This window comes from Suncus etruscus, chromosome 1 (genome assembly GCF_024139225.1).
Source record: "Suncus etruscus isolate mSunEtr1 chromosome 1, mSunEtr1.pri.cur, whole genome shotgun sequence".
Classification (NCBI taxonomy): domain Eukaryota; kingdom Metazoa; phylum Chordata; class Mammalia; order Eulipotyphla; family Soricidae; genus Suncus; species Suncus etruscus.
Genome location: NC_064848.1, coordinates 55,218,524 through 55,246,170, shown reverse-complemented (window position 1 = coordinate 55,246,170; position 27,647 = coordinate 55,218,524). Strand labels below are relative to the sequence as shown.

The following is a 27,647-nucleotide window of genomic DNA, read 5'->3' as shown; positions in this document are numbered from 1 at the left end:
AATTTATAGATGGCAAAAACTCATTAAGTATTTTATTAATCCTAGGGAGAATAGAAATGCTTCACAATGTTTATGAACTAACTAGGATTTTGCCAATGAGAAAATAACCCAACTCAAAATATTCTTTAAGAAGATAGAAACCTAAAATCAGTTCATGATAATATTGCCTATTTGAAATTTTATATTTATTTTTCAGAAGTCTTTTAAAACTGTAATGTGACAATGTATTCTCCTACTTTATACTATTCTTATCACCTACTAAAGCTGTCTAACTAGGTTTTTAGAATGGTAGTGTCTTGGCCATTTTTTTTTTAATTTTTATTTAAACCATTGTGACTTACAAAGTTATTCATAGTTTGGTTTCAGGACCTATCCTACTACTAGTGTCAACCTCTCTCCATCAATGTTCCCAGAGTCCATCCCATGCCACCAGACCTTGTACCCCATCCTGAAAGTATAGCAGGCCCATTTCTTATTTTAGTTGTTAAAGTTTGGGTCTCAGGACTTCACTGTTGTTGATTTTGGCTTGGATATTTAATACCACCATGCACCCAAAACACCATGATCCCTACCCTCATCCTTTCATATTTGTGTTTCTTCTCCACTGAATTTCTTTCCTTCTCACCATACTCTGGGGTGAATAGTGTTTGAGACAACCCCCACTTAAACCATTGCATTTCTTCATGCAGTTATTCTAAATACTACATATAAATGATATCATTCTATATGTATCCTTTTTCTGGCTTACTTCATTTAATATACTATCTTCCAGTTTTATCAGTGTTGCTACAAATGACATTATTGAATCATTCCTTGCAGCTCTGTAATATTCCATTGTATACATGCACCACATATTCAAGCTCCACTTGTCTGTTTTTGAATATCTAGACTGATTCCAACTTTTAGCTATAGTAATGAGTGCAGCAATGAATAGTGGTGTGCATACATCCTTTTGGATCAGTGTTTTACTGTCCTTAGGATAGATACCCAAAATTGGGATTATTGGGTCATATAGCAGAATGATTCTTTTTCCAGAGGGATTAAACTATATCTTATCTTTGTTTTACAGAAGAAAAAATCTTTGATGATTTCTCATAAGATAATTAATTATAGTCTTTTCAAAAATTTCCCCTTAAAAAACTTAACTTCAGATCCATGCTTACCTTTCTGCTATCACAAATATGTTTTAGCCTGTGACCTAAAAGTAGACTGTTCCTATTTTTACTGATTGATTTGAAAGATTATTTGAGGATATGAGGATTCTTACATATTTTTCCATATAAATGAATGGTAACAGCTTGCCTTCATAGACCCCTAAAATAGCTTACCAAATCTCACCAAATAGGAATCTTTTACTTTCAGAGTTAGAAAAATATATATTTAAAATTCAGTACAGTTGGGCCCGGAGAGATAGCACAGCGGTGTTTGCCTTGCAAGCAGCCGATCCAGGACCTAAGGTGGTTGGTTCAAATCCCGGTGTCCCATGTGGTCCCCCGTGCCTTCCAGGAGCTATTTCTGAGCAGACAGCCAGGAGTAACCCCTGAGCACCGCCGGGTGTGGCCCCAAAAAACAAAACAAAAAAAAAGATTCAGTACAGTTAGTCCTGAAGACATGCTAAGAATCCAATGAATGTATGGCATAAAAATTCATGATCTGTTTTGTGTAACATACTATGCCAGACTCAGTGCACATGTGCAAATCTTATGTATATCTATCGTCTCACACAACTGACACAAAGTAAGACAGTTATTTTCAACCACTAGCCTATATAGCAAAGTGAGTCCAAGACAGAAAACCAGTAACATAAATAACATAAGTAAGTGCAGAACAGTATAATTACAGAAAAGTATAATAATAGCTTCGATAATATTCACTTCTATTTATACCATGTTTTATAGATATTTTTTAATACTTTGCTTACCAAGTTTAAGAGCTACAAGAATGGGGTCAGAGCAATAGCACAGTGGTAGGACATTTGCCTTGCATGCAGCCAACCCAGGATGGCCCAGGTTTGATTGCCAGCATCCCATATGGTCCCCCAAGCCTGCACAGAACGATTTCTGATCACAGAGGGGTAACCACTGAGTGCCACCGGGTGTGACCCCCCCTCCAAAAAAAAGAGCTACAAGAATGTCATTTAGATTAAATAATTAAAGAAAGGATGAGGCAAACAAGGGTGATCTCTTTAAAAATCTTCAAGCTCAAATCTTTACCAAGTTCATAATACCCAAAGACAATAGAACCAATCCTTTGATAGGCAGCGTGCCACAAATACCACTATGACAATGACAGTTAGACATGATCATTCTGGACAAAATATGGGTGCTAAAAGGAGGTAAAGTGATATGCATCAGTACCAATATTGCAAACCACAGTGTCTAAAAGGGGAAAAAGGGAGTAAAGACAGGCCTATAGGGGTAAATTAAGGGAACATTGGTGGCAATGTGCACTAATGAAGGGATGGTTGTTGGACATTGTATACTGAAGCTCAATTATTAACAACTTTGTATCTGTGTATCTTATGGTGATTCAATTAAAAATTTATTAAAATCTCTTAACAAACCAATGAAAAGTAAAGTCTCATAGAAGACATCATTTTAAAATTGTATTCATTTTGCTGTGGACTATTTTTCAAATGTCACTAGTGCCACTAACTGAATCTGTTATGAGTTGGCAAAACCAAAGTTGAGCACTTAGATGACACCCTGTGTATTTTTACATAAGATAAATTTGAAGAGTATTTTTTTCAGGATCTACCAATGTCAGAGTATGTTTAAGAGTGGGTTGCATATTTTCTTTCCAGGTTAGTTATCAAGTAGTTCTGTGACCTTGGGAAAGCTGTTTGACATTCCCTGGCTCTCAATATTTTTACTATTATATAGATGCTAAGAAAATCCATCTGCCTGCCTAGAAAGCAACTTGGGGAATTAGATTACTGTCTGAAAAATAAGAGAGATGGAAGTATTTCTATAGCCAACTTTCGATAGGTCATAACCAAAACTACCAGGAGTTAAATATCCATAATAATGAGGCATGAGCAGCAGTTTATGTAGATTCTATTTAATTGTTGACATAGGCTTTGTCTTCCTTGACTTCTTTTTCAGTGGTTAGCATTCCCACAGTTTTGGAGGCAAATTCATAGTGTGTGAATGAGAAGGTAGTATATTCACTTTCATAATATAAACAGAGCCACAAATGTCTCCTCAAGCAGAGAACCAAGATAAAACAGCTACACCTGGCCCTAGGTTTTATCATGTTGTTTAAGTTTTCTTTTCATTGTTCTTTTGTCAAAGAATTGTATTAATCCCTTTGTGGAATTGTAAATACCCACACATATACTTTATGACTGGACAGCAGAGAAGCCTGTTTTCGAGGTCTAAAGTTGACCATGCGACGCCTCCTTCCTTGCCCAACTCTGTAGTTTTTCTCTCTTCATCCCAATGAGGCTTTTTCTTCCTGTCATTTTGAGTCAGCAGCCTGCTAATAACAAAGGTACCCAGCTGTTCTCTGCATTCTAATCTCTAAACAACTTTTAATCGGTTCTTCCTGCCTTCCGAGCAGGTGGCTGCCAGGATAATACACCAGATTGCAGGTATGTTAGGGAGTATTCCCAGGATTATGGTGAAGGTTTGTTTTTGTCCCAAAGTTTAAGCTTTGGATCACTAATATTCCCCTATAAAGATTTTTGTTTTTCTTTGATATATAAGTATGTGTTTTGGGCCACTTGGTGCAGCACTGTACAGTACGGAGCAGACATTTCTCCCAGATATACCCAATCAACACAGAATGATCAATAATCATTGCAAACTCAGAACATGTCATAAAACTTTCAGGTAACCCCAATTCTTTTACATCAGTGGTATGTGGCTATTATTTCTTTGTCTCTATTATATAGACATAGAAAATGAGGGTTTTTTTAATGTGTGATGTTTCAATTTTTCTTCTATTTTATTTTGTTGTTGTTGGGATCAGGGGTATGGCATATCATTAGGGCATAAAGCTATGTCTCTCTCAGTGCTCAGGGTTGTTTCTAGTCCTGCTCATGGGACAATGCATTTTTGGATATCAAACCTAGAGCACCTGCATGCAAAGCCTGTGCTCCAGAAACTGAGTTTTTTTTTTTTTAAGAACTTACATAAATTTGGTCACAGGACAAGCAACTGTTAGGCACCAGGATTTAATAAAAATTAGAATACCTTAGAATTTCTCTACTTCTATTGATGTGGAAAGAAACAGGCATGTTGCTCCTTTTGTACATATCCAAATATGTGAAATAATCTAGACTTCCCTCCATCCTCATTCCATCTTCCTCTTCTGCTCCTTCCCAATTTCACTCTACCGTCTCCCTGTCCCCTGGAGAATTTAGCAATTTGTCTTAATAAATATAATATTCAGACTGTTTGTTAATTGTCCATAAGTTTAAACTAAAATTTAGTTTTTGCTCTAAGAAGGCAAAATTTTCTAAGCAAATTAATAGTACTAAGTACTTTAGCAATATAATATTTAAGCAACTTAAAAGAATGAGTGCTTTATTCACATGCAAATATGCTAAGTAAAGGGATCCTTTTATATCAAGATCCTCTTGCTAAAAATAATCATAGTTATAATTTTATTAAGTCATTTCCTGAATATATATCTGCATTCTTTTTAGGAAAACAAACTATTCATACAGATTTTTTCTTGGTTCAGACAGTGGAGTGATCCTTCTAATCTCCAAATCAAATAAAATGTTTGACCAAAAAGTATATTGAACTCAGTCTACATGCCAGGAATTTATAATAAATGTTAACACATATTCCTAAAACTGGATTTCTATTTAGAAAAATCTAGATTTTAATCACTTTCTTCCTTCTAAGAAGTTACAAGTTTTTCATTCATGAATATTTAAACAACATAGGAGGCTCTGGGGTGGGAGAAAGGATGAATGACCTATCAGATGATATTGTACAAGCTCTGAATGGTGTGGCTACCAAGGAATCTCTACTGAGTACGTGTGTGTTATGCTAATAATAAAAACCACAGAGCCATACACCAGTGAGTTACTCCTGGCTATGCGCTCAGAAATCTCCCTTGGTTTGGTGAGCCATATGGGATGCTGGGCAATCAAACCTTAGTCCATCCTAAGTCAGCATGTGCAAGGCAAATGCCCTACCCCTTGTGCCACTTTTCTGGCCCCAGAAGGCTACATTTTAAAATGGGGGGCTTTGGAAGCCTGAATGTGCAATAACTTTTGAAAAAACTTTAAGATGCCAGCTATCTTGATAATCTGTACTTGTGTGCTACATTACACCTTTTGTATGACTCAGTTTTGTAAATTTTTTTCTAAATTATTTTCTATATACCTGTGAATCTACTGCTTAAGTATTATGTTTACCAGTAAATATGTAACTATAAAATGTTTCTTACTAAAATCCACATGTGATAAGAGAAAATTAATGAAAAAAAGTAAATTTGAACTTGGGTGTAAATTTACCCTAAGAAAGTGTTCCATCAGATTATTTTGTTGAACATGTGATTCATGCCCAATTTTGCACTATCACTTCTTCCACATATTTCTGGTTTTACCACATGTTAGGACTGAAATAAGAAAGATTTTACAGGTCATAATACCAAATTTAGAGATCAGGTTTACTTCTGTCTTCTGATCTCTAGTGACCTTGCATCATACTGTTTCTGGGATTCCCAATTTATTTTCTTGAGCTCATCACTTGAGAATTCTACTCTCTTTCAATAGACCTACAATTTCTCAAGGGATTGTTAAAATATCATACTTTTAAAGTTTGCTCTCTGCCCTAAAGCCTTATTGCAACACATAAGCAGTGTTCTCAAAATCAATTAATTAGAAATTAGTAATTATAAGTAATTTTAAAATAACATCAACCTACATAAATTTTTAAGAGTTTCATGTACATTTTTGTCATATTGCATTAACATTCCTAGCACTCCAAAATTTTAACCTTAATATCTTTAAAACAGCTAAAAATGTCCATTAGTATTTATGAAATAGTTGTGGAAACTATATTGGCATTCATATACCAGTCTAAGTATATGTGAAAAAATGTTTATTTAGTTAAAAAGAAAACAAGTGGCCAAAGTGATATCTCAGTGGTTAAGACATTAGCCTTCCATGCAGCCAGCACTGGTTTGATAAAATTTCCTTAGTCTTCCCAGAGTAACTTTTGAGCAGAGAGCCATGAGTAACACCTGAGAGCCTCTAGGTATGACCCCAAGACAACAATTTAAAAAACTCTAACAACCAAAACAAAAAGAATAAAAAAGAAAAATATGCTTCATCTTTTAAATTGGAAGATCAATCTAAGGGATAGTCTAGTGTTTGTTAAAGCATAAGCCTGAACAGCTTTATCTATAGTCTTAAATTTTTATCTTCTGTGGTACAGCAGGCAGGGGTCTTGCCTTGAATTGAGGAGAACATTTTTTTTTTTTGATCCCTGGCACCCAATAAGGTCCCCTGAACACCGCCAGGAGTAAGCCTGGAGCATCACCAGATGTGGCCCAAGAACCAAATAATAAAAAATTAAATTAAATTTATCTTTTTGCAATTGCCTATCTTAGATCACCTTTATTATGTCCTGACATTCATCCATTCATCTTACTTTGACTATCATACGTATTGTAAGTGAGATTCCTTTCCTACCTCCTCTTGCTGCTGGCACTCTGAGAGTTAAATTTCCCCACCTGCCTCCCAATTTCAGTGGATTTTAACCATTTCCCCTGCCAAACAAATCAACAATCCTTGCATCTTCTTTCTCCTTTCTACCTTTTCATGTAGCTCTGAGGAGTAGCCTGCTTGCTTTTAATTTACACGTTAGTGATTCTCCATGTGTTGGCCACAGATCAAAGATATCAGAACAGTTGGGCTGCTTGTTTAAATTCAGATTCCTAGATCCTAACCTCAAAAAATGATGATTCAGTGTGCCTGACCTTGCATTTTTATAATCGTTTCTAGTGAAGTAATATAAACTGACATTTTCAAATCATCATCCTAGATAAAGTATTATCTTAGCCTTTGACTTGCAACGGATTTTATTTGTTTTGACATTTTAAAAATCAGTGCACAAAATAATCAAGTATTTTTCACAGGGTTAAAAAAAAGACAATACTTAAATTTCTAGAGTATTATATTTTACAATCTTCTATAGGCATGCCAGTTAATTTCTGAAAGCTCCTGAGTCCTTCTAGTAAGCATCTAATAAGTAGTTGTCTGTGCAGCATTTTTCATGGTTGCCTTGGACCCACAACACCAATATTAAATTGGCCCCATCAGCACAGAAGAGGGAAATTTTGAATTTTTACAAATATATGCTGAGTATGTGAATGTACATTAATGAATGTCATTTTTAATAATCATATTATGTATATGAAATACCATGCTGCTATGGTAAATGTGAACATATATAATAAAATATAGACTATATTTAAAATCCTGTTTCATTTTTTACAGTTTTAATGTCCTTAACAGATTTTTGAATCTTAATATCTTTTACAAGCTTTTAGATAAGGACAGCGCATGGTAGCTTAGATACTTATTATAATCAAACAGAGTAAATGAGGGAATTAAAGTATATAATAAGCATTCTGCACTCCATAAACACAGTAGTCCAAATGTCTTAGTTATTTTGTTAGAGTTGGGAGATCCCACACAAACCTAAAACTGGTATGATTCTTTGTCTAATTTCTGCTAATGAATTAACTGAAGGACATGCAGTCTGAAATAAAGATTTTTTTTCCACAAGGGAATGATCAGTAGCTATTTTTGACATATTTGACAGGTAAATAAAATCATATTATGATAAAGAAAATCATTCTTTACGGTTTGAGGCCCACACCCAGCAGTGCTCAACAGTTACTCCTGGATCTGAACTCAGGAAATATTCCTGAGATTGGGAACCATATTGGATGCCAGCGATTGATTAAACACATGGTTTTAAATACATACAAAGCAAGTGCCAAACCTGGTGTACAATCTCTCTGGGTCTTTTTTTTTTTTTTTAATTGGAGCAAATACACCTGAGTTGGTGTAGGAAAGCTGGGGTTGTGATTGAAAGCAAAAGCCTAGGTATGTAGTGCTGCATAGCCCTTTTGTACGGATTATCCTGGTTACCCTAGTAATGCTTAGAAACCATATGTTTATATGGTACTGCAAATACAACACAGATCAGGTGCATACTAGGCGTATACTATTTCCTAGCTATGCTAGAATTTTTAGAATAAGAGGTTTTCCTTGCAGTTCGAATCAGTTCCTGTTTCCTCTATGCTGAAAGTGCAGGTACCTTTTTAGATGTCTTACCAAATCTTACATTCTTGTTTTCCTCCAATTTTTGCTGGGAGTTCCTGTAGTTCTTACATGCCAATAGTTCCAATTCATAAGATAGGGTCTTTCATGGTCCTCATGTGCTGTCAGATGTCATTTCACATTATGTTCACCCCAGGCTCTCTGGCAACAAAATAAAAATAGAGTTGCTTTGAAGTGGCAGCTGAGGGTTGGAAGGTGGCATGCATTATCTAAAGAGTTGGAGCACAAGACGGAGCTAGTTGAGAAAGAGGTAGAGAGCCCTGATCATATTGGTTCTTTGGCTGTTTCTCCATATGAAAGAAAAAAAGCTGTTGAAAGATCTGAAGGAGAGGTGTAACTTGATGAGATTTGTACTTTCAAAAGATCTCTGTGACACTACTTGTAGAGATTATTCTTAAACCACTAAACATTCACTGTCCTTTAACAGTGACCCTGATACTCAAGTATGTCTCTCGTTTTCTGAGCCCCCTGCCTCCTAGGTGGAATGTAACTCTGATGCTTCCCTTCAAACCTGCATGTTTTCTGACCCTAAAATTTCCCTCGCTCATTCAGAAGCAGTTATTAGCCTGCGTTTTAAAACTGACTTCCAACCATGAAACCACCAAGACTTTCAATTTAATTTCCCTTTCATGCCCATTCACACCTTTACTCCTTTTGAGAAAAACCAACTATTGATACTGATAATAAGCTCATTTTATGCTTTGGAAGGAAAAAAAATTGCTCAGCTGAATTCACCATTAAATATACTCTCATGATGGAGTCTACATTTAAGTCAAGCTCCTATTAGCTGAGAAAAGAGTATCCACTGAGGTATGAAATGTTTATTGTAGTGAGTTCCTGCAAGCTCTGCCAAAAGAGAGATAGTATTTTTCAGTGGCTAAAAACCTGCAATGCACAGGACATGAATTATGTATGTCTGTCTCCTTAAAACAAATCAGCATAAATTATCCCATAGGGCAGGCTGCAGAGATTGGAGGCCCCCTGAAAGAAATATTTTGTCTTGGTCTTCTCAGCATCAGAAACTTTAAGTTGTGAAAGAGGTGACTGAATGAGATTCCATATCATAACCTTCAGTGTTGAAGTGGGAGGGTGGAAGGAGTGAAGCAGTGACCTGCATTTCTGAGCATCATCTGTCAAGGTACCAGCAATCAACACGTGATTATTATTCTCATCAGCCCAAAGCATGAAAGTAATTGAGTGAAAAAAATCCTCACATTATGTGAAATGATTACTGCCTTTGAGCTATAATAAACAATGATCTTGCCCTAGTGCTAGGCAGCAAAACAAATGAGGCCTGCCTGCTGCTGGTGCAGTGCCAGAATCATTACCAGATTCCAGAATCATCAACCTCGACCCTCGAGTAAGGGTTTGATTTAATTTTCAGAGCTGCGGACAGCAGGGAAAGCTGCTTAAATGCCCACTCTTAGCTGAGGCCTTTGGATCCATTTTAGGGACTGTTGGCTGCTTGGCATGGCCCCCTTTCTTAGACTCATAGTCATATTTGTCACTTGACTTCTCTGAACAATGACAGTATCCGTTATGGAAGTAACTGCAGAAGAAGGAGACGGATTTGCTACTTTCAACTGTTAGTTGTCAACCAGGATTCAGGGTAAGTGGCAGCAGGAGACATAATTAAAGTAAAGAATTTCCAAGGCAGCGTCCAGCCTGTACAGAATGTTACTAGAGCTAAGTGAAGACATTCAAAGGACTTTATTTGCTCAATGATATTCCGTCAATGATAGGAAATTTTTGAGTTAAGTCTGAATGGGTCCACACAAACTTAGAAGAATCAGTGGATAACTATGTAGATGTTTATAATAGACATGTTTGAACTCGAAACTCCTTTGTATATAAAGTATAGTCAGCTGTAAAACCACAGGACATATTTGTGTAGCTAAATACCATTCCTTTTTGCTTCTTAGACTGAGTATCCTTGTAGAAAGCACAGTATTCACGATATAAGCATATTGCACACACGTTTACAATACACTGTTTTACTCAAAAGGTGTCACTAGAATCATAAATTAGAAAAATAAATGGTGGCTTCTACTTTCACTTCTAACATTTAAACCACTCAGAAGTGACTATTCTGCTCTTACAACTAGAAATATCTTAATAAACAGAAAATTTATGTGGTTTTTTGACCATCAGAAAAGTTAGAAAACAGGGAAAGCTGTGCCCTTGAAATCAGAAGAAAAATATTCATTCGGGCAACTATAATAAAATAATTTAGACTAAGTGACAAACAAGATGTTATTACTACAATTCTGATGACTGAAAGGCTAAGAGTAAGATGCTGAAAAAACTCAAAATTGGTGAGGGCCTACTTTCTGCTCAAAAAAAAAAAAACAGCTGGATTCTTCTGTATCCTGGTATAATAGAAAAATACAACTTTAGAAATTTTCCATTATAATGACCTTTATTCCATCATAAGAGCTTAATTCCATGACATCTAAACCAAGTTACCTTCCAAGAGTCTAGTCAAAGAATAAGAAATTTCAGAAACTGTTTGTTTGTGGGTTTTACTCCAAGAACCTTACCAAGTACTCACAGTTAAAAGCCAAGAAATATGTAAGATATTACAGAGAAGACACTTGACCAGTGTGAAATATGGTATGTTCACTATAAAAAGTATATCTGCTCAAGAGAAAAGTATGTCTGATCTGTGAAAAAAAGACATTTATATTTTTCTAACATTTTTTAATTTTTGTTTTACTTGAGAATGAAAAAGAGAAACTGAAAAACACATGTTCAATCAGAGCCAAAAAACACTGGCCCATTGAAAGACTAAGACTTTAAATAGCATTACAGAATATTAGCCCTGCATTCACCTTAACAAACATTAACAGTATGATTACAGTGAATCATAGTTAAAAGAGCTACCATATATAGAGACTTTTTATGAAGGACACAGGAGTATTAGAAGCATTTGAAATCTATGTTTGTAGATATAAAAATAATCAACACAATTCAACTTTTATCCACATAAAAAATTAATATATTTATCTGCACTATTAGCTAAGTGATAGAATATTATTTCAACCTGAACTTAGATTACATAAAATCATAAATTGCAAACTTTAGTATTTTATTAAATATTTTCTTTTTTTTCTTTTTCTTCTTTTGGGGGGGTCACATCCGGCAGCGCTCAGAGGTTACTCCTGGCTCTGTGCTCAGAAATCACCCCTGGCAGGCTCGGGAACCATATGGGATGCCGGGATTCAAACCACCAACTTTCTGCATGCAAGGCAAATGCTCTACCTTCATGCTATCTCTCCGGCCCCAAATATTTTAAAATAAATAAGACCACTTTCTTTTATCACTGTGTTAGTGATCTTTTCCCTGACCTACACTAACCTGTCTCTCCGACCAAACTAGCAAGCTTTTTCCTATAGACCAGTTCTCCTGCTCTTCATTTCTATTGCTGTTGGGCACTAGTTTTTTCTCTACTATGTTCCTTTATATATGCATGAGTGATATCATTCTGTGTCTGTCCCTCTGACTCATTTCACTCAGCATCGTACACTACAGCAAATTACGAGCAAATTTCATATCATCTTTTCTTATGTTCAAGTAGTTTTTCTATTGTGTGTGTATATATATGTATATATATACATATATGTAAGATTCTTTATCTATTTATCTATTCTTGGAAAATTTGGGCTATTGTGAATAGTGTTCTAATGAACATAGGACTTCAGATATATATCTTTTCTGCACTGTATTGGAGTATATTGCATTGGAGTATATTCCCATAGTGGAATTGCTGGATAGTATACAATCTCTATTTCTAGGGTTTTTTGTTTGTTTTGTTTAGTTTTTTAGGAAAATTTATATTGGCTTCTAAAAAGACCGGACAATTTGACATTATTACCAACAGTGAATGATAATCAGTTTTCCCCTTCAGGACAAGGTGTTAAAAGATGGTAAAGTGATATGCATGACAGCCTAGCAATAACAGTATTGTAAACTACAGTGCCTAAGAGGGGTGGGGACAGTGAAATTGAAAAATAGAAAAAAAGTGCCTGCCATTGAGACAAGCTATGGTGTTAGAGGAAAAACAGAGACAGTGGTAAGAGTAAGTGGACAATGGTGAAGGGTAGATGTTTGAACATTGTATGCCTAAAACTAAATTATGAATGACTTTGTAATTCACAGTGACTCAATTGAAAAATTAAAAATTAATAAAAAAAAGAGGATATAAGAGTAATTTTCGGTTGGGGCCAGAGAGATAGCGTGGAGGTAAGGCGTTTGCCTTCCATGCAGAAGGTCATTGGTTCAAATCCCAACATCCCATATGGTCCCCCGTGCCTTCCAGGAGCGATTTCTGAGCGTGGAGCCAAGAGTAACCCCTGAGCTCTGCCTGGTGTGACCCCCCTCCAAAAAAAGAGTGATTTTTGGGCCAGAAAGATAGCATGGAGGTAAGGCATTTGCCTTGCATGCAGAAGGACAGTGGTTCGAATCCCGGCATCCCATATGGTCTCCTGAGCCTGCCAGGAGCGATTCCTAAACATAGAGCCAGGAGTACCCCTGAGCACTACCGGGTGTAACCCAAAAACAGAGCCAAAACAAAACAAAAAATAAAGAGTGATGGTAGAGCAGAAATAATGTTTTTCTTGCACATAGCCAACCCCATAGTTTTATGTCCAACATCTCATATGATTCTCTGGTCACACTGGGAGTGATCTCTGAGTGTAACCGGAAGTAATACTGTGTACTGCCAGATGTGGCCAGAAAAAATATTAAAAGAATAAGACATATCTGAAGGAAAAATATGTTTAAAATGTTAAGTCCAAAGACAGAGAAATGTTAAAAAAAAAAAAAAAAACAAAAGCAACAAGTAAAAATGTCATAAATATGGTTAATTATTAATTCAGTTGTATTAATAAGAACTTGAATGATGGTTAATAGGTTAATATACTAATTATAAAAACACATTTTGGAAAGTAGATTTTTAAAATGAAAACTTAAAGGAATAGGAAAAGATTTTATATTAAAATTTAGCAAAAATAAAGTAAAAATAAAAATTAGATAAATAAAACTTCAGGAAAAGAAAAATAATAAATGATAAGGAGGATCTCTAAGAGTAAAAGGATCAGTTCTTAATACATAATAATTCAGAGTGTGATTGTAACTAACTACAAGCATCAAAATAAATTAGACAAAAGCTAATCAAATTGTAAAAAAAAATAGACAGATTCAGCATTAAAACTGGAAGTTTTAACAGTCCCTTTTAATTATTAATAGATGAATTAGACAGAAAATCACTAGAATGTAGTTGACCTAAGCAGCACAAAACTAATCAACTTAAACTATTTGACAATTTTAAATTCTCCAACCAGCAAGAATAGTACATATTTTTTCTAGCTCACATGATATATTCACCCAAAGAAGGCATACTCTGATCTTAATACACACCTCACTGTTTTAGAAGAATTATACCATGCAAAGTATATTTAATTATAATAAAAAGACTAGATCAGTGTTAAATTAAAAAAAAAACGCAAGAATTCAAAGATGCAGGCAAGCTAAACTATACACTACTAAACACACTAGTCAAAGAAGAACTCAAGGGGCCATAGTAGTGGCAAAAGCATTAAGGTATCTGCCTTGCCTGTGCTAGGCATCACATATGCCCCCCCCCCCCAAGACAGTAGCAATTTCTGAGTGCATAGTGAGGAGTAATTCCCTGAGTGTCACCAGGTGTGGCCCAAAAACCAAAAAAAAGTAGAAGGAAGACTCAAGATTCTTAAAAAATTTTGAAGTAGATAAAAATATGGCTTTAAAAAATGTGATAAATAGAGCAAAGAAAGCCTCTTCAACCAAAACTGGCTAGCCACTTGCAAAAAATTGAATTTAGACCCCCAGTTAACATCATGTATGAAGGTAAAATCCAAATAGATGAAAGACCTCAATATCAGACCCGAAATTATAAGATATATAGAACAACATGTAGGCAAAACACTCCATGACATTGAGACTACAGGCATCTTCAAGGAGGAAACTGCACTCTCTAAGCAAGTGAAAGCAGAGATTAACAGATGGGAATATATAAAGCTGAGAAGCTTCTGCACCTCAAAGGAAATAGCACCCAGGATACAAGAGCCCCCCACTGAGTGGGAGAAACTATTCACCCAATACCCATCAGATAAGGGGCTAATCTCCAAAATATACAGGGCACTGACAGAACTTTACAAGAAAAAAATCTAATCCCATCAAAAAATGGGGAGAAGAAATGGACAGACACTTCGACAAAGAAGAAATACAAATGGCCAAAAGACACATGAAATAATGCTCCTCATCACTAATCATCAGGGAGATGCAAATCAAAAAAAAAAAACTATGAGGTACCACCTCACACCACAGAGATTGGCACACATCACAAAGAATGAGAACAAGCAGTGTTGGCAGGGATGTGGAGAGAAAGGAACTCTTATCCACTGCTGGTGGAAATGCCACCTCATTCAACCTTTATGGAAAGCGATATGGAGATTCCTCCAAAAACTAGAAATCAAGCTGCCATACAATCCAGCTATACCACTCCTAGGAATATACCCTAGGAACACAAAATTACAACACAAAAATCCCATCCTTACACCTATATTCATTGCAGCACTATTTACCATAGCAAGACTCTGGAAAAAACCAGAGTTGTTAACAGATGAATGACTAAAGAAACTGTGGTACATATACACAATGGAATATTATACAGCTGTCAGGAGAGATGAAGTCATAAAATTTTCCTATACATGGATGTACATGGAATCTATTATGCTGAATGAAATAAGTCAGAGAGAAAGAGAAAAACACAGAATGGTCTCACTCATCTATGGGTTTTAAGAAAAATGAAAGACATTCTTGCAATAATAATTTTCAGACACAAAAGAGAAAAGGGCTGGAAGTTACAGCTCACCTCATGAAGCTCACCACAAACAGGGATGAGTTTAGTTAGAGAAATAACTACATTTTGAACTATCCTAATAATGAGAATGTATGAGGGAAATAGAAAGCCTGTCTAGAGTACAGGTGGGGGTTGGGTGGGGAGGAGGGAGATTTGGGACATTGGTGATGGGAATGTTGCACTGGTGATGGGTGGTGTTCTTTACATGACTGAAACCCAAACACAATCATGTATGTAATCAAGGTGTTTAAATAAAATATATAAAATGTGATAAATATAGTAAAGTTAATCATAAGTACAACTTATAGAATAAAATTTATTTATTAAATAAAAAATGTCTGACAAAAATTTGTAATTAGTTCCCACCACAGGCAACTACAGAAACATAAATTTAAGCCTGACATATCAAAAGATAATATTAAAAATAAATTTTAAAGTTTAAATAAAAAAGAAACAAATTATATTATGGGGTCTCTAGGTTTGACAGGTAGGGTGCAGAGTCAGCATAATGGCAGGACAGAAAATTAGAAAATTTATTCCGCTCTTTGATCATGTATTAGTTGAAAGGAGTGCAGCTAAGACTGTAACCAAAGGAAGCATTATGCTTCCAGCAAAAGCTCAAGGCAAGATATTGCAAGCTATGGTGATTGCTGTTGGATTGAGCTCCAAAGGGAAGAGTAGAGAGATTTAATATGTAAGTGTAAAAGTTGGAGACAAAGTTCTTCTACCAGAATATGGAGGCACCAAAGTGGTTATAGATAACAAGGATTATTTCTTGTTTAGAGATGGGGACATTCTTGTAAAGTATATAAACTGAAAACACCACACTTGAAATGGTACTAAAACCTTTCATCATGTAGATAATTTTATAATAAATGAATGCTATCCAAAATTTAAAAAAATACCCAAAATTATATTATTTTAAATATCTATAATATTGATCCTAGTTAGGTTCATGAAAAGGAGAGAGAGAAGACACAAGTACAAATGTCAGAAATAACAGTTCAACACTACAAATTTCAAGAACAAAATTATATTAGATACTATAACTTTATTTCTAAAAATGTTTTTATTAATATCTTTATTTAAACACCTTAATTACAAATATGATTGTAGTTGGGTTTGAGTCATGTAAAGAACACTTCCCCCATCACCAGTGCAACATTTCCATCATCAATGTTTTCAATTGTCTTTAATTTAATTATTGATGAGTTTATTCCATCAGAGTAAGTTAATAACAAAATCAACATTATGTTGCTTTTTTTTACTTCTATATATTTTACCCAATGATAGTGTTTATTATGGTAAACTTATTGTATATAAAGTTAGAGGCTAAAATTTAAGTTTATCAATTTAAATTTGTTAACTAATCAAATTAAGTTTAATCTTTTAATTTAATTTATACTTAAATTCATATTTTAAATTTACATTAAAATATAAGTTTAAATTTCTAAGCTTACAAGTTTAAAATTGTATATACTGATTTTTTCAGGGAGGGACTTCAGAGCATAAAAGCCGGCTATCCTTTGCAAAAGCTGGCTCCCTGTGTGTGACACCAGGCGGGGAAAATCCGCGAAAGTACACCGGCCCAGTGGGGCTCAGCTGTGAAAGACTGTGAGTGTGACCTGTCTATGTCTGTCTACTGTCCTCTTGCGTGCAACTCTTGCGAGTGGGGCAAAAAGAGCCTCCAGAAACCTCGCTCGCCCAGACGCCATTTTCAGGGAGGGACTTCAGAGCATAAAAACCGGCTATCCTTTGCAAAAGCTGGCTCCCTGTGTGTGACACCAGGCGGGGAAAATCCGCGAAAGTACACCGGCCCAGTGGGGCTCAGCTGTGAAAGACTGTGAGTGTGACCTGTCTATGTCTGTCTACTGTCCTCTTGCGTGAAACTCTTGCGAGTGGGGCAAAAAGAGCCTCCAGAAACCTCGCTCGCCCAGACGCCATTTTCAGGGAGGGACTTCAGAGCATAAAAACCGGCTATCCTTTGCAAAAGCTGGCTCCCTGTGTGTGACACCAGGCGGGGAAAATCCGCGAAAGTACACCGGCCCAGTGGGGCTCAGCTGTGAAAGACTGTGAGTGTGACCTGTCTATGTCTGTCTACTGTCCTCTTGCGTGAAACTCTTGCGAGTGGGGCAAAAAGAGCCTCCAGAAACCTCGCTCGCCCAGACGCCATTTTCAGGGAGGGACTTCAGAGCATAAAAACCGGCTATCCTTTGCAAAAGCTGGCTCCCTGTGTGTGACACCAGGCGGGGAAAATCCGCGAAAGTACACCGGCCCAGTGGGGCTCAGCTGTGAAAGACTGTGAGTGTGACCTGTCTATGTCTGTCTACTGTCCTCTTGCGTGAAACTCTTGCGAGTGGGGCAAAAAGAGCCTCCAGAAACCTCGCTCGCCCAGACGCCATTTTCAGGGAGGGACTTCAGAGCATAAAAACCGGCTATCCTTTGCAAAAGCTGGCTCCCTGTGTGTGACACCAGGCGGGGAAAATCCGCGAAAGTACACCGGCCCAGTGGGGCTCAGCTGTGAAAGACTGTGAGTGTGACCTGTCTATGTCTGTCTACTGTCCTCTTGCGTGAAACTCTTGCGAGTGGGGCAAAAAGAGCCTCCAGAAACCTCGCTCGCCCAGACGCCATTTTCAGGGAGGGACTTCAGAGCATAAAAACCGGCTATCCTTTGCAAAAGCTGGCTCCCTGTGTGTGACACCAGGCGGGGAAAATCCGCGAAAGTACACCGGCCCAGTGGGGCTCAGCTGTGAAAGACTGTGAGTGTGACCTGTCTATGTCTGTCTACTGTCCTCTTGCGTGAAACTCTTGCGAGTGGGGCAAAAAGAGCCTCCAGAAACCTCGCTCGCCCAGACGCCATTTTCAGGGAGGGACTTCAGAGCATAAAAACCGGCTATCCTTTGCAAAAGCTGGCTCCCTGTGTGTGACACCAGGCGGGGAAAATCCGCGAAAGTACACCGGCCCAGTGGGGCTCAGCTGTGAAAGACTGTGAGTGTGACCTGTCTATGTCTGTCTACTGTCCTCTTGCGTGAAACTCTTGCGAGTGGGGCAAAAAGAGCCTCCAGAAACCTCGCTCGCCCAGACGCCATTTTCAGGGAGGGACTTCAGAGCATAAAAACCGGCTATCCTTTGCAAAAGCTGGCTCCCTGTGTGTGACACCAGGCGGGGAAAATCCGCGAAAGTACACCGGCCCAGTGGGGCTCAGCTGTGAAAGACTGTGAGTGTGACCTGTCTATGTCTGTCTACTGTCCTCTTGCGTGAAACTCTTGCGAGTGGGGCAAAAAGAGCCTCCAGAAACCTCGCTCGCCCAGACGCCATTTTCAGGGAGGGACTTCAGAGCATAAAAACCGGCTATCCTTTGCAAAAGCTGGCTCCCTGTGTGTGACACCAGGCGGGGAAAATCCGCGAAAGTACACCGGCCCAGTGGGGCTCAGCTGTGAAAGACTGTGAGTGTGACCTGTCTATGTCTGTCTACTGTCCTCTTGCGTGAAACTCTTGCGAGTGGGGCAAAAAGAGCCTCCAGAAACCTCGCTCGCCCAGACGCCATTTTCAGGGAGGGACTTCAGAGCATAAAAACCGGCTATCCTTTGCAAAAGCTGGCTCCCTGTGTGTGACACCAGGCGGGGAAAATCCGCGAAAGTACACCGGCCCAGTGGGGCTCAGCTGTGAAAGACTGTGAGTGTGACCTGTCTATGTCTGTCTACTGTCCTCTTGCGTGAAACTCTTGCGAGTGGGGCAAAAAGAGCCTCCAGAAACCTCGCTCGCCCAGACGCCATTTTCAGGGAGGGACTTCAGAGCATAAAAACCGGCTATCCTTTGCAAAAGCTGGCTCCCTGTGTGTGACACCAGGCGGGGAAAATCCGCGAAAGTACACCGGCCCAGTGGGGCTCAGCTGTGAAAGACTGTGAGTGTGACCTGTCTATGTCTGTCTACTGTCCTCTTGCGTGAAACTCTTGCGAGTGGGGCAAAAAGAGCCTCCAGAAACCTCGCTCGCCCAGACGCCATTTTCAGGGAGGGACTTCAGAGCATAAAAACCGGCTATCCTTTGCAAAAGCTGGCTCCCTGTGTGTGACACCAGGCGGGGAAAATCCGCGAAAGTACACCGGCCCAGTGGGGCTCAGCTGTGAAAGACTGTGAGTGTGACCTGTCTATGTCTGTCTACTGTCCTCTTGCGTGAAACTCTTGCGAGTGGGGCAAAAAGAGGCTCAGAGGAGCACGGCCGCTCCGCTTCGCTACGCGGCCGTGCACTCTTTCTAAGGAAAGAACTCCATTGCAACAAGAAGGAAAAATCACACTAAGAACGGCGCTATATCACAGAAGCAAACATTTCTCTCTGGACTGTCTTCTCTGTTACATGCTCGGGCCTAAGATTTGACCCAGTGTGAGGCTTCATCCACGGAGGACTCCCCTCCCTTAGAGGCAAGTCAGCCCATCCAGAAAGGGAGGAGCCAGAGGAGTGTGCTGCCTACATCATATAGACAATGAATACCACTACAACACGTAGAAAAACCCACAATACAAATGTGACAATGGGGAAACAGCGCAGGCCAGCATCAGACATAGAGAATGAAGATGACAATTCTGAGGACCAGATAATGACTGAACAACTAATCAACCTCTCAGATAAGGACTTTAGACTAGCAATATGGAAGGTGCTCAACAGACTCCAAGAAACCATGGATCGAGTTGAACAGAACACTAATAAGAACCAAGAAAATATGAAGGCAGAAATGACAAAACTCCAAACTGAAATAACATGTCAACTAACAGGCCTGAAAAACTCAGTAAATGAAGTGAATGACAAAATGGATAAGCTCTGGGACAGGGTATCAGAAGCTGAGAATAGACTTGGTGCTGTGGAAGATGAGATACATAACAATTCCATACAGCAGGAGAGATTGGACAAAAAACTTAAAGCAAATGAGCAGACAATGGAAAAATTAGTCAAAGAATGGGAACAGACGAAAATAGAAGTCTATGATAAGATCAACAGAAACAACTTAAGAATCATTGGAGTCCCAGAGACCCAGGAAGAAAATTTCCAGGAAGAATCAATGGTCAAGAACATCATTAAAGAGAAACTTCCAGAGCTAAAGAATATATGTGATCAAATCCTGCATGCCCGAAGAGTACCAACCAAAAGAGACCCCAGAAAAACCACCCCAAGACACATCCTAGTCACAATGACAAATCCCACAGATAGAGACAGAATTCTGAAAACAGCAAGATCAAAAGGGGAAATCATGTTCAAGCAAGCTTCCCTGAGATTTACAGCAGACCTGTCACCAGAAACGCTCAATGCCAGAAAGCAGTGGTGGGATATTGTGACAAGACTGAATGAAATGAATGCTTCACCCAGAATACTATACCCAGCAAAACTCACTTTCCGGTTTGATGGAAGAATACATGGTTTCACAGACAAAAAACAGCTCAGAAACTTCACAGACACAAAACCAGTCTTAAGAGAAAAACTGAAAGACCTAATCTAAGACAAGACTACCCAAAAGACACACCAAATTTTGAAATAAAGATGGCGTTAAATCCCAGGACAATTCTTTCTCTCAACGTCAATGGACTAAATGCACCAGTTAAGAGACACAGAGTGGCTAAATGGATCAAAAAACTCAATCCAACCTTCTGCTGCCTACAAGAAACGCACCTGAATAGTCAGAACAAACATAGACTCAAAATAAAAGGCTGGAGAAAAGTTATCCAAGCAAACAACACCCATAAAAAAGCTGGAGTGGCCATACTAATATCAGATAATGCAAACTTTATACTCAGGAAGGTTGTAAGGGACAAAGACGGACATTTTATATTAATCAAGGGGTACGTAGAGCAGGAAGAATTCACTCTCCTAAACATATATGCACCGAATGAGGGGCCAGCAAAATATTTAATACAACTGCTGACAAATCTGAAAAATAATATCAACAACAACACAATAATTGTGGGGGACCTAAACACGGCTTTGTCAACACTGGACAGGTCAACCAGACTGAAACCCAACAAGAATATACTAGACCTGAGGAGAGAAATGGAAGAAAGAGGCCTAGTGGATATATATAGGACACTCCATCCCCAGAAACCTGGATACACATTCTTCTCCAATGTACATGGGACATTCTCCAGGATAGACTACATGCTGGCACATAAAACATACCTCCATAAGATCAAGAGGATAGAAATTTTGCAGACTACCTTCGCTGACCACAAGGCTCTGAAATTATTTGTGAACTCCAAAGGGACTCAGAAGAAACACTTTAACACCTGGAAGTTAAACAGCCTCATGCTCAATAACCAGTGGGTCCGAGATGAAATCAAGGAGGAAATAAAAAGGTTCCTGGAAACAAATGACAATAAAGACACAAACTCTCAGAACTTATGGGACACAGCAAAAGCAGTACTGAGAGGAAAATTTATAGCTTTGCAAGCACACATCAGGAAGGAAGAAGGAGCTTACCTGAGTAGCTTAATGACACAGCTAATAGAACTAGAAAATGCTCAACAAAAGGACCCAAGAACAGGAAGACAGAAGGAAATAACAAAGCTGAGAGCAGAAATCAACGAAGTGGAAACTCAAAAAACAATCCGAAAGATCAACGAAAGCAGAAGTTGGTTCTTTGAAAAAATAAACAAGATTGATAGACCACTGGCAAACCTAACAAAGAAAGAGAGAGAGAGAAACTTGATAACTCGTATCAGGAATGAAAAAGGAGAGATCACTACTGATATGACAGAGATTCAAAGGGTAATCAGAAACTACTTTGAAAAACTCTACGCCACTAAAAATGAGAACCTGGAAGAAATGGATAAATTCTTGGACTCTTATAATCTTCCACGGTTGAAGGAAGAGGATGTAGCATATCTAAACACCCCCATCACCATTGATGAAATTAAAACAGTAATCAAATGTCTGCCGAAAAACAAAAGCCCAGGTCCAGATGGATTCACTAATGAATTCTATCAAACTTTCCAAGAGGAACTACTGCCAATCTTGGCAAGACTCTTTCATGAAATTGAACAAACAGAAACACTTCCAAATAGCTTTTATGAAGCCAACATCACCTTGATACCTAAACCAGACAGAGACGCTACCAAAAAAGAAAATTACAGACCAATATCACTGATGAATGCAGATGCAAAGATCCTCAACAAAATCCTGGCAAATAGGATTCAATGCCTCATTAAGAAGATCATCCACTACGATCAAGTAGGTTTCATCCCAGGAATGCAAGGCTGGTTTAACATCCGTAAATCTATCAACATAATACACAACATCAATAACAAGAAAAATAAAAACCACATGATCATATCAATAGATGCAGAGAAAGCATTTGATAAGGTCCAACACCCATTCTTGATCAAAACTCTCAGCAAGATGGGAATGGAGGGAACCTTTCTCAATATAGTGAAGGCCATCTACCACAAGCCAGTGGCAAATATTATCCTCAATGGAGAAAAACTGAAAGCCTTCCCTCTAAATTCTGGCACAAGACAAGGCTGTCCTCTCTCACCACTCCTATTCAACATAGCACTGGAAGTACTTGCTATAGCGATTAGGCAAGAAAAGGATATCAAGGGAATCCAGATAGGAAAGGAAGAAGTCAAGCTCTCACTGTTTGCAGATGACATGATACTCTACTTAGAAAACCCTAAAGACTCTATCAAAAAGCTTCTAGAAACAATAGACTCATATAGCAAGGTGGCAGGCTACAAAATTAACACACAAAAATCAATGGCCTTTCTATACACCAACAGTAATAAAGAAGAAATGGACATTAAGAAAACAACCCCATTCACAATAGTACCACACAAACTCAAATATCTTGGAATCAACTTGACTAAATATGTGAAGGACCTATACAAAGAAAACTATAAAACTCTGCTCCAAGAAATAAGAGAGGACACACGGAAATGGAAACACATACCCTGCTCATGGATTGGCAGGATTAACATCATCAAAATGTCAATACTCCCCAAGGCATTATACAGATTTAATGCCATCCCTCTAAAGATACCCATGACATTCTTCAAAGAAGTGGATCAGACACTTTTGAAATTCATTTGGAACAATAAACACCCTCGAATAGCTAAAGCAATCATTGGGAAAAAGAATATGGGAGGAATTACTTTTCCCAACTTTAAACTGTACTACAAAGCAACAGTTATCAAAACAGCATGGTATTGGAATAAGGATAGGTCCTCAGATCAGTGGAATAGGCTTGAATACTCAGAAAATGTTCCCCAGAGATACAACCATCTAATTTTTGATAAAGGAGCAGGAAATCCTAAATGGAGCAGGGAAAGCCTCTTCAACAAGTGGTGTTGGCACAATTGGATAGCCACTTGCAAAAAATTAAACTTAGACCCCCAGCTAACATCATGTACAAAGGTAAAATCCAAATGGATTAAAGACCTCGATATCAGCCCCAAAACCATAAGATATATAGAACAGCACATAGGCAAAACACTACAGGACATTACAGGCATCTTCAAGGAGGAAACTGCACTCTCCAAGCAAGTGAAAGCAGAGATTAACAGATGGGAATATATTAAGCTGAGAAGCTTCTGCACCTCAAAGGAAATAGTGCCCAGGATACAAGAGCCACCCACTGAGTGGGAGAAACTATTCACCCAATACCCATCAGATAAGGGGCTAATCTCCAAAATATACAAGGCACTGACAGAACTTTACAAGAAAAAAACATCTAACCCCATCAAAAAATGGGGAGAAGAAATGAACAGACACTTTGACAAAGAAGAAATACGCATGGCCAAAAGACACATGAAAAAATGTTCCACATCACTAATCATCAGGGAGATGCAAATCAAAACAACGATGAGATACCACCTCACACCCCAGAGAATGGCACACATCACAAAGAATGAGAATAAACAGTGTTGGCGGGGATGTGGAGAGAAAGGAACTCTTATCCACTGCTGGTGGGAATGCTGTCTAGTTCAACCTTTATGGAAAGCGATATGGAGATTCCTCCAAAAACTGGAAATCGAGCTCCCATACGATCCAGCTATACCACTCCTAGGAATATACCCTAGGAACACAAAAATACAATACAAAAACCCCTTCCTTACACCTATATTCATTGCAGCACTATTTACCATAGCAAGACTCTGGAAACAACCAAGATGCCCTTCAACAGATGAATGGCTAAAGAAACTGTGGTACATATACACAATGGAATATTATGCAGCTGTCAGGAGAGATGAAGTCATGAAATTTTCCTATACATGGATGTACATGGAATCTATTATGCTGAGTGAAATAAGTCAGAGAGAGAGAGAAAAACGCAGAATGGTCTCACTCATCTATGGGTTTTAAGAAAAATGAAAGACACCCTTGTAATAATAATTTTCAGACACAAAAGAGAAAAGAGCTGGAAGTTCCAGCTCACCTCAGGAAGCTCACCACAAAGAGTGATGAGTTTAGTTAGAGAAATAACTACATTTTGAACTGTCCTAATATTGAGAATGTATGAGGGAAATGTAGAGCCTGTTTAGGGTACAGGCGGGGGTTGGGTGGGGAGGAGGGTGATTTGGGACTTGGGTGATGGGAATGTTGCACTGGTGATGGGTGGTGTTCCTTTTATGACTGAAACCCAAACACAATCATGTATGTAATCAAGGTGTTTAAATAAAAAAAAAAATAATAAAAAAATAAAAAAAAAAAAAAAATTGTATATACTGTGAAGCTCAAAAATTCTCCTAATTCCAATAAACTATTTTCTTGTATTTACCAGAACAATAGTTCTTCCTCTGACTAGATTATCTGCCAGATGCAAGTCAGGCTCTCCTTTGTAGTTAGAGATAACACATCTAAAAATTAGACACTTTTAAGTCATTAAAGTAGCTAGAGAATAAAATGTTTACAACTTATGCTGTAATTCAAAATGTTTGGAAGTGGTGGAACTTAATAAACCTTAGAGCAGGGGTCTCAAACTTGCGGCCCACGGGCCTTTTGTGGCCCTCCGTACAACATTTTGTGGCCCGCGGCCGGCCTTCAAATATCGCAGTATTCACGATTATTCGCTTACCGAATATCGCAATAAAAATCGCATTAGTAAGAAAAAATCGCATTAAATATTCGCATACCCCGAGCAGTTCCGTTCGGGGTATGCAAATGTTTAATGCGATTTTTTTCTTACTAATGCGATTTTTTATTGCGAATATTCGGTAAGCGAAATCCCTTATGCGGCCCTGCCTCACTCCGACTTTGCCTCCTGCGGCCCCCAGGTAAATTGAGTTTGAGACCCCTGCCTTAGAGATAATGGCAATATGTGTTCAGATTAACACCCAACCCTCACCATTGTTTTTTTTATTTTTTAATTATAATTTTTATTTTAATCATAGTGGCTTGCATATCGTTCACAGCAATATTTTAGGTACATATTAATATTGAATCAGGGGAATTCCCACCACCGAATTGTCCTCCCTCCACCTCCGCTCCCATCCTGCCCCCCCCCCCCCCCCCCCGGGGCTGCTAGAATGAGTGGTACCCTCTGTGCCTAGCTTACTACTTAGTGATCTTTCAACTGTTTGGTCATGGTACCTCCATTATATCCCCCTCTAATTGGGAAGTGCCAACCCTTACCATTGTAACTAGTGCCAGTTTTAATGTAAGTTTAGGTCCCACTTGAAACTTAAAGCAATTACCTTGAGATTATCATATATAGACATTTGCCAGAGTGCAGAGGAAAAGAAAGTTGGAATCAGGAAGAGCAGGTGATCACTCAGAATTAACATCAAGCTCCATTTCCTGCAATAAACTCTTGGAAAGTCAGAATGGACTCCTTGGTTACAAATTAGTTGTTCATATAACTATAGCTTTTATTTCTGGGCTCTCAGTTATATTACATTGATATATTTCTGTTTTTCTTCCAGAAACATCTTTTCGGGGGGTGGGGGGGTGGGGAGAGAGCAATGACCATTGTTCTTTGATAGCTACCCTTCAGCAGGTGTTTGGAGGTGGGGATTGTCACTGCAAGTGGTGCATGTGGGACCATGCAATGCTGAATATTTAACTTAGGCCTCCTGTATGCAAACAAAGTGCCCTCATCCTTTCAGCCCCCATTCAATCTTACTACTTTTTCTGTAGTAGAGTCAATTATCTTGTTCTGGGCTTGAGGGATTTTATGTGGGGGAGGTGATTTGATTATCATTGTATTTTTGTAATTCATAATTACAAGTTCAAACTTTATGTTTCATTCTGATTCAGTCTCTGAACAGTGTATATTTCCAACAATGTGCCCATTTCAATCAATATATTGTCCAAGTTGTAGGGATATATAATTCTTCAGACTACTCTGTTATACATAGATTAGAAATCCTCTATATTTAATATCTGCTGTAACTTCTTTGCCACTTTTGTGTGATTTGTTTTCTCTAAATTTGTGAGTCTGGTTAAAGATTTGTCTCTATCTCTTTCTTAATATGTTTTTGGTCCTATTGAGGTTTGTTTTCTTTTTTATTATTATATTTTTCTATCTATTTACATGTTTTTAAAATGTTTTTAATAGATATGTTAGTAGGAACTTACATATTTAAATTTTTTAATCTCCTTTGTGTGATTCTTTGCCACTTTTGTGTGATTTGTTTTCTCTAAATTTGTGAGTCTGGTTAAAGATTTGTCTCTATCTCTTTCTTAATATGTTTTTGGTCCTATTGAGGTTTGTTTTCTTTTTTATTATTATATTTTTCTATCTATTTACATGTTTTTAAAATGTTTTTAATAGATATGTTAGTAGGAACTTACATATTTAAATTTTTTAATCTCCTTTGTGTGATTCTTTGCCACTTTTGTGTGATTTGTTTTCTCTAAATTTGTGAGTCTGGTTAAAGATTTGTCTCTATCTCTTTCTTAATATGTTTTTGGTCCTATTGAGGTTTGTTTTCTTTTTTATTATTATATTTTTCTATCTATTTACATGTTTTTAAAATGTTTTTAATAGATATGTTAGTAGGAACTTACATATTTAAATTTTTTAATCTCCTTTTTCTTGAGAAAGGCCCTTTCAAGTTTCCTTTTGGCACTATTATTGCTGTACTCCACACATTTCTGGTAAAATGTGCCTTCATTTTCCTTTATTGCCAGGTAATTTTCTTCAATTTCACTTCTTTACTCATTAACCTATTAGTTGTTCCAGAGCATATGATTTGTTCTCTACAAATTTCTCATTTTCCCCTTTCTTGTTTAGGGTTTTCAGTCACTATACCTCTGTATTGTGTTATTCTTGATATTAATTTAATCTTTTCAGTGCCCTCTGTATAGGATTATTTTTGGGAATCTGAGGTAAAATGGGTATTACCATATCTCCCTAATGTTTGATATCTCAGTGTCCATGTGTTTAGGTCACTCTATCTTAGCTCTAGAAGTCTTCCATACATTCTTCTATATCTCATTTCTCATCCTAC

General features: G+C 37.9%; 1 protein-coding gene and 1 pseudogene across 1 annotated transcript in view; both read left to right on the top strand.

The window, feature by feature from the left end:
* The window catches only part of LINGO2 (leucine rich repeat and Ig domain containing 2), a 1,160,605-nt gene that overhangs the window by 1,054,739 nt on the left and 78,219 nt on the right, over positions 1-27,647 (top strand). The window lies entirely within an intron of this gene.
* Positions 15,724-16,032, top strand: LOC126005650 (10 kDa heat shock protein, mitochondrial-like; annotated as a pseudogene).